This window comes from Lathyrus oleraceus, chromosome 6 (genome assembly GCF_024323335.1).
Source record: "Lathyrus oleraceus cultivar Zhongwan6 chromosome 6, CAAS_Psat_ZW6_1.0, whole genome shotgun sequence".
NCBI lineage: Eukaryota > Viridiplantae > Streptophyta > Magnoliopsida > Fabales > Fabaceae > Lathyrus > Lathyrus oleraceus.
This window is the reverse complement of record NC_066584.1, coordinates 358,200,389-358,212,740: the sequence shown is the minus strand read 5'-3', so window position 1 is coordinate 358,212,740 and position 12,352 is coordinate 358,200,389. Positions and strand designations below refer to the sequence as shown.

General features: G+C 39.8%; 1 long non-coding RNA gene across 2 annotated transcripts; it reads left to right on the top strand.

Annotated features, from left to right (window-relative positions):
- The first annotated feature begins 4,258 nt into the window (after positions 1-4,258).
- LOC127096740 (uncharacterized) lies at positions 4,259-9,545 on the top strand. 2 transcript variants are annotated; one of them, XR_007792790.1, is made up of 2 exons: positions 4,259-4,393; positions 4,537-9,545. It is a non-coding gene; the product is annotated as an uncharacterized LOC127096740 (long non-coding RNA). The 2 variants fall into 2 exon arrangements; XR_007792791.1 differs by having other exon boundaries at positions 4,274-4,393; positions 4,524-9,545.
- Positions 9,546-12,352: the final 2,807 nt, after the last annotated feature.

The window sequence follows — 12,352 nt, the reverse complement described above, 5'->3', positions numbered from 1 at the left end:
AACATACTACATGTAAACTGGTTCAACAAACATCAACAACACAATTAAAATGTTCCCTCCCGATGTTACATCTATCAGAGCATGACCCACTAAGGAGACTACACTAGACTCCAAGCATTAGCTTCTACTCAATCACTGCTCGTTACCTGAAAAATAGTTGTAAGGGTGAGTTCCTCAATCGATATAAGAAGCATTATAGAATATAATGTCATGTTAAGTAATTTAACACATTAATCACCCTAATCGTATCACACATTCAGTAACGGCACATCAACTCAAATATCATACTCAATATCAACACAATTCATACTCATGCTCAATGCCCACACAACACACGTATAACATTGGAATACATCCATTCATATTATACACTACACATATATTATGCAATGAGACTCCATGCATGCGGTACCGACTATTCGTGAACATATAGTTCAACTTCACCGACCAAATCCAGGTACGGCTACCAAGCTCACCAGTCCCACTCATTTGGGACCTAGTGACTCACATCACTAATTCCTCACCATGGGAATTAGCTACCACCCCAAGGGCCATGTTATGCACGCTAATTCACCTAGCATGCAAACATCAAAAACAGTCCAAATGACTAACATCACTAATTCCTCACCATGGGAATTAGCTACCACCATAAAGGCCACATTATGCACGCTAATCACCTAGCAATGCAACATCACAACAATAATCCACAATGGACCGATGCTCACTCTCTAAGCCATAAAACAGTCCATTCACAACACATGCATAACATACACATTCACAACGTTATGCATACCATCATACAGTATCAACACATGTATCGACACATCATATCATGTCAAATAATTAAACACAGTATTAGCACACTCTACTAATACCTATACTGCTCAAAACAGCGGGAAATAATCCCTATTATATCACACACCGATATAGACAACCATCAATTAGGCACACAACATTTTAATTAACAATTTTTCCACTCTGCAACAGTGTTAACCGGTTAACGCCCTGGGTTAACCGGTTAACGCAGCACAAACACGCTTCCTGCCCAAAACTTAACAGTGTTAACCGGTTAACGCCCTGGGTTAACCGGTTAACGCAGACAAAACAACAATTATTCAGAATACATAACAGTGTTAACCGGTTAACACCCTGGGTTAACCGGTTAACGCAAGACAGAAGCTGTTCCTGCGCTAACACAAGGCAGAATGCAGAATTCTCCGCATTTTCCGCCGTTGGAGGACTTCCGGACCTCCGATTCCAATTCCGTAAAAAGCTATACGTTCGGAAATTCACAACTAACCCAAACACAGATTCAATTACAGCCTAAACACAGTTTATCCAACATAATTTTCCAGCATTCATGATCCCAATTAGGGTCAATTCAACGACTTATCACTACCCATTACATGCTAACCCATAATACCCATTAAACGACGATAAACCCCCCTTACCTGAGTTAATCCGGCAATCTCTAAGCTCTAAGCTTTTCTCTTCTCCAACCTTTGCCCTTGCTCTTCCTCTTTGCCCTTTCTCCACTTTCCACTTTTCAGCCGCTTCTCTGTTTCACGTAAAACTCTTTTTACCAAATGGGATTCTTTTTCCTTACTTCACACTTATATATTTTCCAATAATTATTATTCCAAAATAATAATAATAATAATCCAATAATTCCAATTATTTAACTAAATTAATAAATATAATATTAATTTAATCAAATAATTATCTTATTTTTATTGGGGTGTTACAGTCGCCACCGAACTTTATTTATTCCCAAAAATGGGAAAGGGAAAATATCGATAAAACCCAAGAAAGAACGACAATGATATTGGTCGTCACAACCAAATCAGGGTTCAGGAGTCGATTACGCAAGGGGAAGGTATTAGCACTCGTCACGTCCGTTGTACTCAACGGGAACCATTAGGTCAGTTGTGCGCGTTAGTGTTAGTTTAAAATGTTAAGTTTTTCAAGTTATTAGGTGGGAAAGAAAGAATAGAAGAAAGAAGAAATGTTTTTGGATTTTCGACGAAGGACTAAACCTAAGTTTTTTTATTAGTGGGCCTGACAAGATTTACAAATCCTACTCCTACGTATCTCAGCAGAGAAATCAAGGCTTACGTAGTCTGGGTAGAAAAATGTTTGTTTGTTGGTCGATTTTAGCGAAAGCTACTTTGTGTCAAATCGACGAAAACATTGTTGGACTACCCAAAACAGGTGGAAAAACATTGCCTTGCATTGTTTTGAAACAAAGTACCTTTCGTTCGAGAAAAGGTTTGAAGGGTCAATCGCACGGCGGCGAGAAAAGAAATTGATTGGTTTGATGTGTTTTGAGTAATGGCGAGAACTTGGATGAGCGAGATATCCATCTCGAATCCTAGTCTCAGGAGTGCGTGGTATACACCACGTTCCATTTCCATCTTATTTGCAAAAATGTTTAATAAGGATTAAGTGTTTTGAGGTTTGATTGAGAAAGGGTTTAAAGAAACTGCATTGACAATTTTAAATGATGGCGAGAGCTAAGATAGGCGAGGCATCCGCCTCGAATCTTAATCTCAGGAGTGCACGGTATACACCATGTTCCATTTCCACCTTTATTGAAAAAAGTGTTTAGATAGGACTTAAGTATTTTGAGTTTTATTGTACAAACGACTTGACATTAGATCAAGCATTTGATGAGCGTTTGAGAAAGATTTGAATGAAGGTTTGAGAGAAAACAAAGTGGATAAATTTGGATGATGGCGAGAACTAGGATGAGCGAGACATCCGTCTCGAATCCTAGTCTCAGGAGTGCGCGGTATACACCACGTTCCATTTCCATCTTTATTGAAAAGGTCTTGAATATGAATTAATATTTTGAGTTTTTTATTATGAAAAATGGCTTGACGTTGGATCAAGCATTTGATGAAGTTTTTTGAAAGAAATGGAATGGAATGGGGGGAAGAAATGGATTGATTTGTTTATTGAGAAAATACTCGACATTGGATCGAGTCATTATTTTTTTGATTTTTTTGGAAATTGTTGATTTTATTCTTGTGTTAGTAGCTAACTAAACAGTCAAACCAATAAAGAAATAAAACAGTAAAATTATTACACATCGGGGAAGTGGGGTACATTTTGTCAAATGGGGATTCAAAATACTGGAATAATTAAATCAGGCCCAAACAACAAATAATGCAATTTATGAGTGTAAGTGCAAGCGAACTGTCTCATTGTAAGAAGACCCAAGAGTAAGCCATGTGAAAAAAATAACACAACAAGTTATATATACAAAACACTCAAAAAATTAATTGAACGAAACAACATCAGGACGTGCACGGATAAAACTCGGGATGCGATGATGCGAATCAAAGTCGCATAACGCAATGACGTGCAAGGCAGATGGAAATTGAAAAAAAGAGCAAACAAGAAATCTAGATAATGTGCTCAAAGCCAGTTTGCTCATATTGACAATAATTGAAATGTCATATGTGATTAATCAAAACGCGGCGAAATACTATCGATGTATCGATAAAAATAATCATGGATAAACAACATGGAAATTGTTGAATCCATAAATTAAAATCGATGTTTAACAAATAAAAATAAAATAACGGCGAGAGAATAAAAACTAAAGTTGAAAAGTGAGAATAAAATAAAACAAATGATTAATAATAAAATAGATCCTAAATCTATCAAAGATTAAATATTGAATAAAGTGAAAAAACTAAAACCAAAATGAAGCACAAGGGTATTGAACCCGAGACCAAAGGCTTGCCAAAGCATCCCTTTACCAACTCAACCATATAAGCATCCTTGTTGTATGAACTCAAGTACTAATACATAAGATAAAAATGAACCAAACTCTTAAATAAAGCACAAAGTTAAAAAACAGTAGCAGGTTCTTATAAACATTTTCATCTTCATCCAGCGATATTTTTCTTTCCATTTTGAAACATCAATTTTAACAGCAAGATACCATCACAACAAACATGGCGGCGGTATTGTTAAATCAAACATGGAGGCTTTGATGAAACCGAATCAGAAAACAACCATGGTTTCCTCGGAAGGATGCAAAGCAGAATCGAAACATAGAAATAAAACTCGGAAAGGAAGCTAACCGGTTGCGGCGAGCTCGACAGGTGAATGTAGACAAGCGTTGCCTTCAATTCTCTCCTTTTCTTTTCTGAATGGTAGCCGCCAATCCTCTCCAAAAACTAGGGTTTTTCAGCCCTCTCCTTTATGAACAGTGACCTCTCTTATATATCTCCCATCTCCTCTGCTCTGTTTCCTGCTATGTAGTGGAGGTCTGTTAGTACAGAGGACGTCTGGGGATTTTTGTCTTTACTCCAGCTAGTGGTCCCTCTCTCAATTCTCTTTATTTCGAAACTTCACCGCTGGTAAAAAGATTTCACCATTTGTAAGTTACTCAGCCGAAAAATTTGCATTTTAGAATTATTGATTTTGGGTGTTTATGTCGCCGCAGCCTTGGCACGGTTTGAGGTTGTTGTTACCGGACTGATGCACATTTTTATTTTGCTTGTTTGGAGACAATACATGCAGGTTGGTGCTACTGCAAGGTTATCAAATATGCCGGCAATTATGTTTGTTGCTGACCCATGTAAGGAACAAATCTTTAGCAGCCAAAGGTTTACCGACTTCACAAAATCCATCACAATTATTCAGCTGCTGCCTCTAGTCTATCAACTCTGGATATGACTTATGCAGTCTCATTTGTATGGCAAGAAGAACAAAACAGTTGACCAGTAATTTTTTTTCCATGACTTGAATAACCTCATCATAAAATTCATTTAGCTCAACGTCCTTTATCTTAGATACCATAATCAATCATCAGCCAGTACAAGATGTTATGCAAGACGTGAAGCAAATCAAAAGTCATGGCATGCTTAACCAAAAATCTTGCAATAGTTGGCGGCGAATCACCCATGAGTCTGCTGCATCGTGAGCCAAACTTCTTGCCTTACTGTACCTACTATGCATTAAGTACCAATCCTATCCATCACACCAAGGCCATGAGCAGTACATGCTCATACCCATTGCCATCCAATTGAGTCTTGTCGTGCATCAGTAGCAATAACCAAGAGCTCGCTACTATTTCATCTTCATTTGCTGGTTTTGGTAACTCTATTACCTAGCTTCACAGGTACATGCTCTGCCGTCATGGGGAGTTGCTTGGTCTGGGTACAAAAGATGTTCTGTTAATGGGCAACAAGCTGCGAACACACACTCCACAGACGGTGGCAAGTTACAGTAAAGGAGAACAATCATAAGCTGCAGTGGATCTTAAGGCATCCAAAGTTGCTAACGAGAACCGGAATCAAGGCTGATGCCGAGACAAACTGCAAAAGATGTCACTGGAAAATAGAAGCAGTAACAACCAAACGACACGTCACAGAGCTGCAGCAAAATCGCATACCGCCAAACACCAATGCGAGAATAGCTGACAGTCCAACGGCAACGGAGCCTAATGAACAGTAACCACCTCACAACACTGCAAGCACTAACAAAGGCGGAGGGAAAGGATAATACTGATAAGTGTGCTGCTTCCATGAGCGTTGGCGTTGGCCACTTCTCTGATCCTGCTGGTCTTTAAGGCCTCGCACATTTCCTAGAGCACATGATGTTTTATGCCAGCGAGAAGTACCATGTGGAAGATGGTTATTCCGGGTATATTACTGATCATGGAGGAAGCACCAATGCTTTTACATCTTCTGAGAGCACCAATTTTTTTTAACACTGATGGTTTTTAAGAGGCTCTTGACAACTTCGCTCAATTCCTGACTACACCATTGATGTCCGTTGATGCTACCATGAGGGAAATTAAAGCTGTTGACTCTGAAAACCAGAAAAATTTATTGTCCGATGAGTGGAGAATGAACCAGCTTCAGAAACATCTCACTGCTGAAGATCACCCATATCATAAATTTAGCACAGGGAACTGGGACACTTTTGAAGTTAGACCAAAAGAAAAAAGGAATGGACATAAGGAATGAGCTTATCAAATTCCATGAAGAGATATATTCTGCTAATCTAATGCACCTCATCATATATACGAATGAAATCCTTGATAAAATTCAAAACCTTGTTGAAGAAAAGTTCCAGACAAACTCTTGGACCAGACAAGTGTAACATATCTCTTTCCCATCACAAAGTATCTCGGTTTACTAGCAACTGGCATGACAGTTGATGCTAGGACACTGGTGCAACAAGCAAGAAATGAAGTATCCGAGTTTTGCCACAAATATGGATATGAGATGCCTGTGGATGTGTTGGCTAAATGGATTGCAGACAAGTCGCAAGTCTATACTCAACATGCTTATATGAGACCATTGGAAGTAGTTGCTATGGTCCTGGGTAGTGATGACAAATAAGAGTTAATTCAGAACCAAAGAACTGGAATCCTCAGTTGTTAACCTCCAAACCAAGAATTGATACAAGTGTTAACAGGATTCGCTCAATTCTAACCAACGAAATTCAACCCAACCGCAACTGCAAAACACATCTAAGAATCCTCTAACCGCCTAGCTTCTTCCAACAGAACCACGATCTTCAATCTAACAAATATGCACCGACGAGCCGTTAGGAAATGATGCATCAAGGATACCGCAATAGCAGTCTGGAACTGACTTCCGACTAAACCGTTTCAGCCAAACTTTCTAACCAAAACCTGCAACATCGCAGCCAGCGGTACAACCCTCCGGCAACATGATCAACAATCCAACAAGTCAAGACAAACACCATTTGTCTCCATCAGTAGGGAAAGGAAAATTGAGGGTAACGTTTTTCATGACTGTGGTGGGCATTGCAATGAAACTTAGAACCAAAGCTACCAATTGACTAACAGATTAACTTCAATTGAACAAATGTTACAGTAGATAAACCAAGCATTCACTAACAGGGGCTCACAGTTTAGTTCACCAATTTGATTTTTACCAACCTCATCTCATTAACTCTAACTAATTCCAAATTAAAAACCCATTGGTTTTGTCACTAACGAACCTTGTGCAACTGGTTTCCACATCACCATGAGAACCGGCTTCCGCTACATCCGACTCATCCGCAAATGCTGCCCACATGCACACGGTAGTCATTTCTTATAAGGTTGCGAGTGGATATCCTGCTTTGGAGAAGTAAGCTGAGAGATCTACACGTTGGTCATCATACATGCTGATAAAAGGAAGTTCCAAAAGTTCCTGAACCGACAGTCTATTCCCCGAATCTTTCTGTAGACATGCAGAGATAAATGAATAAAATTCTAGATAAAATTGTTCAGATGGAGCACTAGGAGGAGGCTTGTCAACAATAAGTTCCAATAAGCTCAAATATACTTTCCCATCTTTCCCTTTGATCTGGTGGCATATATGGAAACTGCCCTGTAACACACTTGAGCAATATTAGTCCCAAACTCTATATATCGCTTTTGTAGTTGTAGCCACCCTGGTTTGATGCCTATGAATGGTTAATTCCATCATGAAATTCGTTTGAAGGAAGTGTAGGGCGCGATTCCATTGGTAAGCTAGCAAATTAAACGTTAATGCATTTTCCTTTAACTCGTTCTATTTCTGCAGGTCCGGTGGTTTTATGCAGAATGGCTTTTCTGCTTGCGCCAGGTTCTACACAACCTACCCATAGCTGCTTTCGAGAATCTACTTCCATATGTTCAAGGACAGGACCTCTTGCAATTGCAGCACGTAAATCCCATATGTTGCTATGTCCTTTTCTGGCCAAAACAAAGACAAAGATCAGATGCCAATTGTAAATCACCAGAAACTGCAGCTTCTCTAGCAATAGCTTCTTCAACAGCCGGTACATCATCAGCAAACCTCAAGCTAAGAAGTCTGGCAACCTCAACGAGCTCCTCAACATGAGCTTATTATTCTTGAATTGTTGTTCTGCGCCTTTCCACATCAACAATGCAATAATATCAAAGCCTTCAAAGTTCTCTCTATAGGTAACTGTGTAATATAAAACGGATTCTGTGGTAATAGCTGAGGAAACATCTTGAGACATTGCATAAAAATTCTTAATGCATTTGGGAATTCGTCCTGATAGATTGTTTTCTGAGAGATCCAACAACTGAATGTTTGTTAAGTAACAAAGACTCTCTAGAAGACTTCCAGAGAATCGGTTCTTTCGTAAGCTTAACACTTGCAATTGTTGTCTTAACCAATACGGTATTGGTCCTGAGAATCTATTACTTCCAACATCAAGCATGATCAGTTCGATGCAATTTTTCAAGGAGACAGGATTTGGTTGCATCCACTTTCAATTGGTGTATTTCTTGTTTGCTGTAATGTGGGAACAAATGGTTGGCAGAAGTGATTATGCAGATTGCGCCCAAACATCCAGATGCAATCTGTCTGTCGCGGGATTGCTGCGACTGAGATGCGAACGACTTTGAGGCATTTTGTTGCAATTGTTGCTGCATTGAAACCTTTGGTTGTTGCAACATGTGTGCAGAATGATGGCTTGTTGTTCTTGAAACGATTTACAAAGCGTGAGACTGAGAGTTCTAGCCTTGAGTTTCAAAGATTTCAAGCGGCGTATGACATCATCCAGAAGTTGGATTGGGTCCTTAATATTTTTCACATAAAGAGTAATTTTTTCTTTTTTTCAGGAATTCCTCCACCTGGCTTTAACTCAGGGTTGTGGTAACCGCAAGCATCGCATGTAGATGCCATAACAATTACTTCTTGAAAATACGGAATATTAGTGACAACATTCGAGTTTCACACTTAGAGGTACAAGTTCCACAAGTTGACGGGAAAGTCATCACCTCTTCTGGTGCACTATATCGAAATAAGGCATCTGCGATTCCTGCACTATTACTTTGTGCAATAGCTCGTTGACCAGCGGCTTCCCCAACTGACCCGTGGGGTTGTCTACTCGTTCTCCTAAAAGCCGTTGCTTCTCCACTTTCCAGCACTTCATCACGAGTTCCTTCATCCTGTGTAGAATATCCCAACAATACTTGTTGCTCAGGTGTTCGGTCATAAAACTTGATAGTGAGATGATGGATCAGATGATGGTGCAAAAGGATTTTCGATGTGACTGTTTCCAGCAGGATCATCAATAATAAACGTGAAAGAAGATTCTGCTGTGGAACAGGCTCGCAACTTCACTAGGAACTAATCTATTGCATCAACTGTCTCTGGAGCAACTTTTCTGCGTTCCTCTTGAAGGGCCTAAAGTTCATCAGCAACTCACATTAATATCCCTTCAACCGTTGACAGACTACCATGTTGTGTGTTATACGGTGAACTGACTTTTGTGTTTTGCTTTGAAAAGCAATGTCGCGGATAGCAAGAGTCGCCACCGACTTTTCTTTTATCCAATAAGGAAAGGCGGAAAAGAACAGGAAAGACCTTGATTAGATTTTGGGTTCGGGAGGTACATTATACAAAGGGAAGGTGTTAGCACCCTTTGTATCCATGGTTATCCATGGGCTCTTAATTGCTTAGCTCACTTGTGTTTTCCTTGTTCGAGAAATGTGGTGTGTTTAGAACATATTTTGAAAGGAGAGTTTAACTTGATAATGATTCTTGTACGAATGTATACAAAGTGTTTATCTCGTTTGATTTTGAAAGATGTTTAGAAAAATATAACTCGGCGATGATTCTGGTGCGAATGTATACCAAGTGTTTATCTCGTTTGATTTTGAAAGATGTTTAGAAAAATATAACTCGGCGATGATTCTGGTGCGAATGTATACCAAGTGGTGATTTTCTAAAAGATGTTTTGAAAAGTGTGAGGTGTGAAAAGTATTTTAAGCTGTGAGCAAGCATTTAAGAGTTATACCTAACAAAGGTCTTTATAAGTATTTTCTATCCTTAGGAGGGTAAAATTGTCCTTACTATTGAGAAGTAAGTAGTCTTATCCTTTGGATGTAAAGGGACATCGTAGGGTCGTCGATCGGTCATTGAAGGTAACATTTGTAAGGATACCTTAGCATTCGAAGGGACGATCATCATTTAACCGTAGGCTACCACGAAGGGTCATCGAGGGACAAAGTCATGTATTCGAAGGCAACATCCGAGGGACTATGATGATTTAACCGAAGGGTCTTTGCTAAGGGTATCCTTACATTCGTGGAACATGGCCATAATATCGTAAGGCAACAAAGAGAGGGCCCAGGTCATATGTTCGAAGGCAATGTAATCAGTCAGGTAATTAAAATGAATCTTCACAAGGGTATCCCACAAATAAAGCGGAATACCTAGCAAACTGTCTCTTCAGGAGTATGTGAACCCTCACAAAAATTCAACAAACGGGTTAGAATACCAAGCTAGGGTGCAACCAAGAGTTGCACCAAACAAAAGAATCACATCAATAATAGTGTCAGGCAAACAGCGTGCAGATGCAATAGAAAACATGTCAATCAAGTACAGAACAGATTAGAATGCAAACGAAAAAAACAAATATTGTCATGTTCGCTACTGCCTCGCCTAGCGAAGGCTTGGCGAACCCTCGCTACATGTTCGCTCAGCGAAGTGCTGGCGAACGGCTGCGGGTTCTGGGTTCTCCTTTGATAACAATGCGATTTCCAGAACCCCAAACCCTATGGCATCCATTACAGAAATTACATGGTTAAACATTCAAGATATTGTGTTACACATTCATGCATACTTAAACCCATATGCAAAACCTAATGAGAAATTCAATCATAATGCCTCATGTATTTGCAAATATCAAATTAGGAGCATAAAATTAGTGGGGGTGTGGCAAACCTGTTTGCAATTGAGTTGGGCGGAGGTAACCTTTGTGCAGATGAGTTTCCTTCGAGGTATCCGGGGGTTACTCTGAATTCTCTTCGTTAGCCTCCAGGATTTTTCCGGTTGCCTCAGTTAGGGTTTACTTGTTCCCTCTCTGTCCACCGTTTGTCTCTGTCCACCGTCTGTCTCTGTCCACCGTCTGTCTATGTCCCCTTCTCTGTGTGATGTTCTGGTATTTATAATAGTTGTGTCTTGGTGGGCTCGGAATTAAGCCCAAAATTTTCTGGTATTTCATGAGCTCGCTAGGCGAGTGAGGTAGCGAAGGATTCGCCTAGCGAGCATGCCAGTTTAGGTCATCTTCTGGATTTGGTAACCTGTGCGCGGGACCCTTGTTCCTTTAACATTAATGTCTTGAAAATGGATTAGAATGTCTTGAAAAATGTCCTGAACACTTAACGGGCAAATTTTGGGGTATGACAGCTGCCCCTGTTGAATATTCATAAATCGAGAGAGTTAGAATGGTATGTATGTCGTTCGTGATCTGGAGGTGGAAGATTATTGAACACTTAGAATGCCCCAAAAATTTGCGCTTGTTAATTAAAAGTTAGTCTTGATGAAGATGGGCTTAAAGATGCTATCCAGAAAGTATGAGGATGAAGGCTTTAGAGTGCGTCGTACATTAAACCATATCTGAAGACATGGGTGTCATACTGGGTCTTACGCTGGACCGTATAATGAGTCATCCATTAGGTGATATCAGGGTGAGCTGAACCTGATGAGATAAGATCCGAATGGGTCATACACTGCTGGGGATATAGGATCAGAATGGATCATACGCTAGATCGTATCTGAATTGCAGAATGAACCATCCGTTAGGCTGCATCTGGAGAAATAAAGATCAGAATGGATCGTACACTAGATCGTATCTGAGTAGCAGAATGAGTCGTCCATTAGGCTGTATCTGGAGAAATAAAGGTCAGAATGGATCGTACGCTAGATCGTATCTGAGTAGCAGAATGAGCCGTCCGTTTGGCAGTATCTGATGATAAAAGGTAGTCGTACGCTAGACTACACTTCAGAATGTACCGTACGCTAGGTAGTATCTGAGGAATAAAGATCAGAATGGATTGTACGCTAGATCGTATCTGAGTAGCAGAATGAGCCGTCCATTAGGCTGTATCTGATGATAAAAGGGGGTAGTCATACACTAGACTACACTTCAGAATGTACCGTACGCTAGGTAGTATCTGAGGGGATGAACATCCAAATGGGTCGTACGCTAGACCGTATTGGAACAGTTGAAGGAACCATACGTTAGGCTGAATCAGAATGAACCGTACGTTAGGCTATATTTGATAATATTTGTATATGTTGTATTTGCAATAAATGTCTGGGACGGGCTTAAAGATGCCATCATTAGGAGGATGTCAGAATGCTCATCAGAATGAACATCCATATGGATTATATCTGAAAGATGCATCTGAATCTAAAATGTAACCGATGAGGGTGTCCGTCTGAATGAACCTTTATTTTGACTGTATCGGGAGGATAATTAACCTGAAAAAAGGTTAGCCTCATGCCATGTCATGATGCATGAGATGTTTTATGCTTGTGAAAATAAATGTGAACATTGCATGCATGTATAT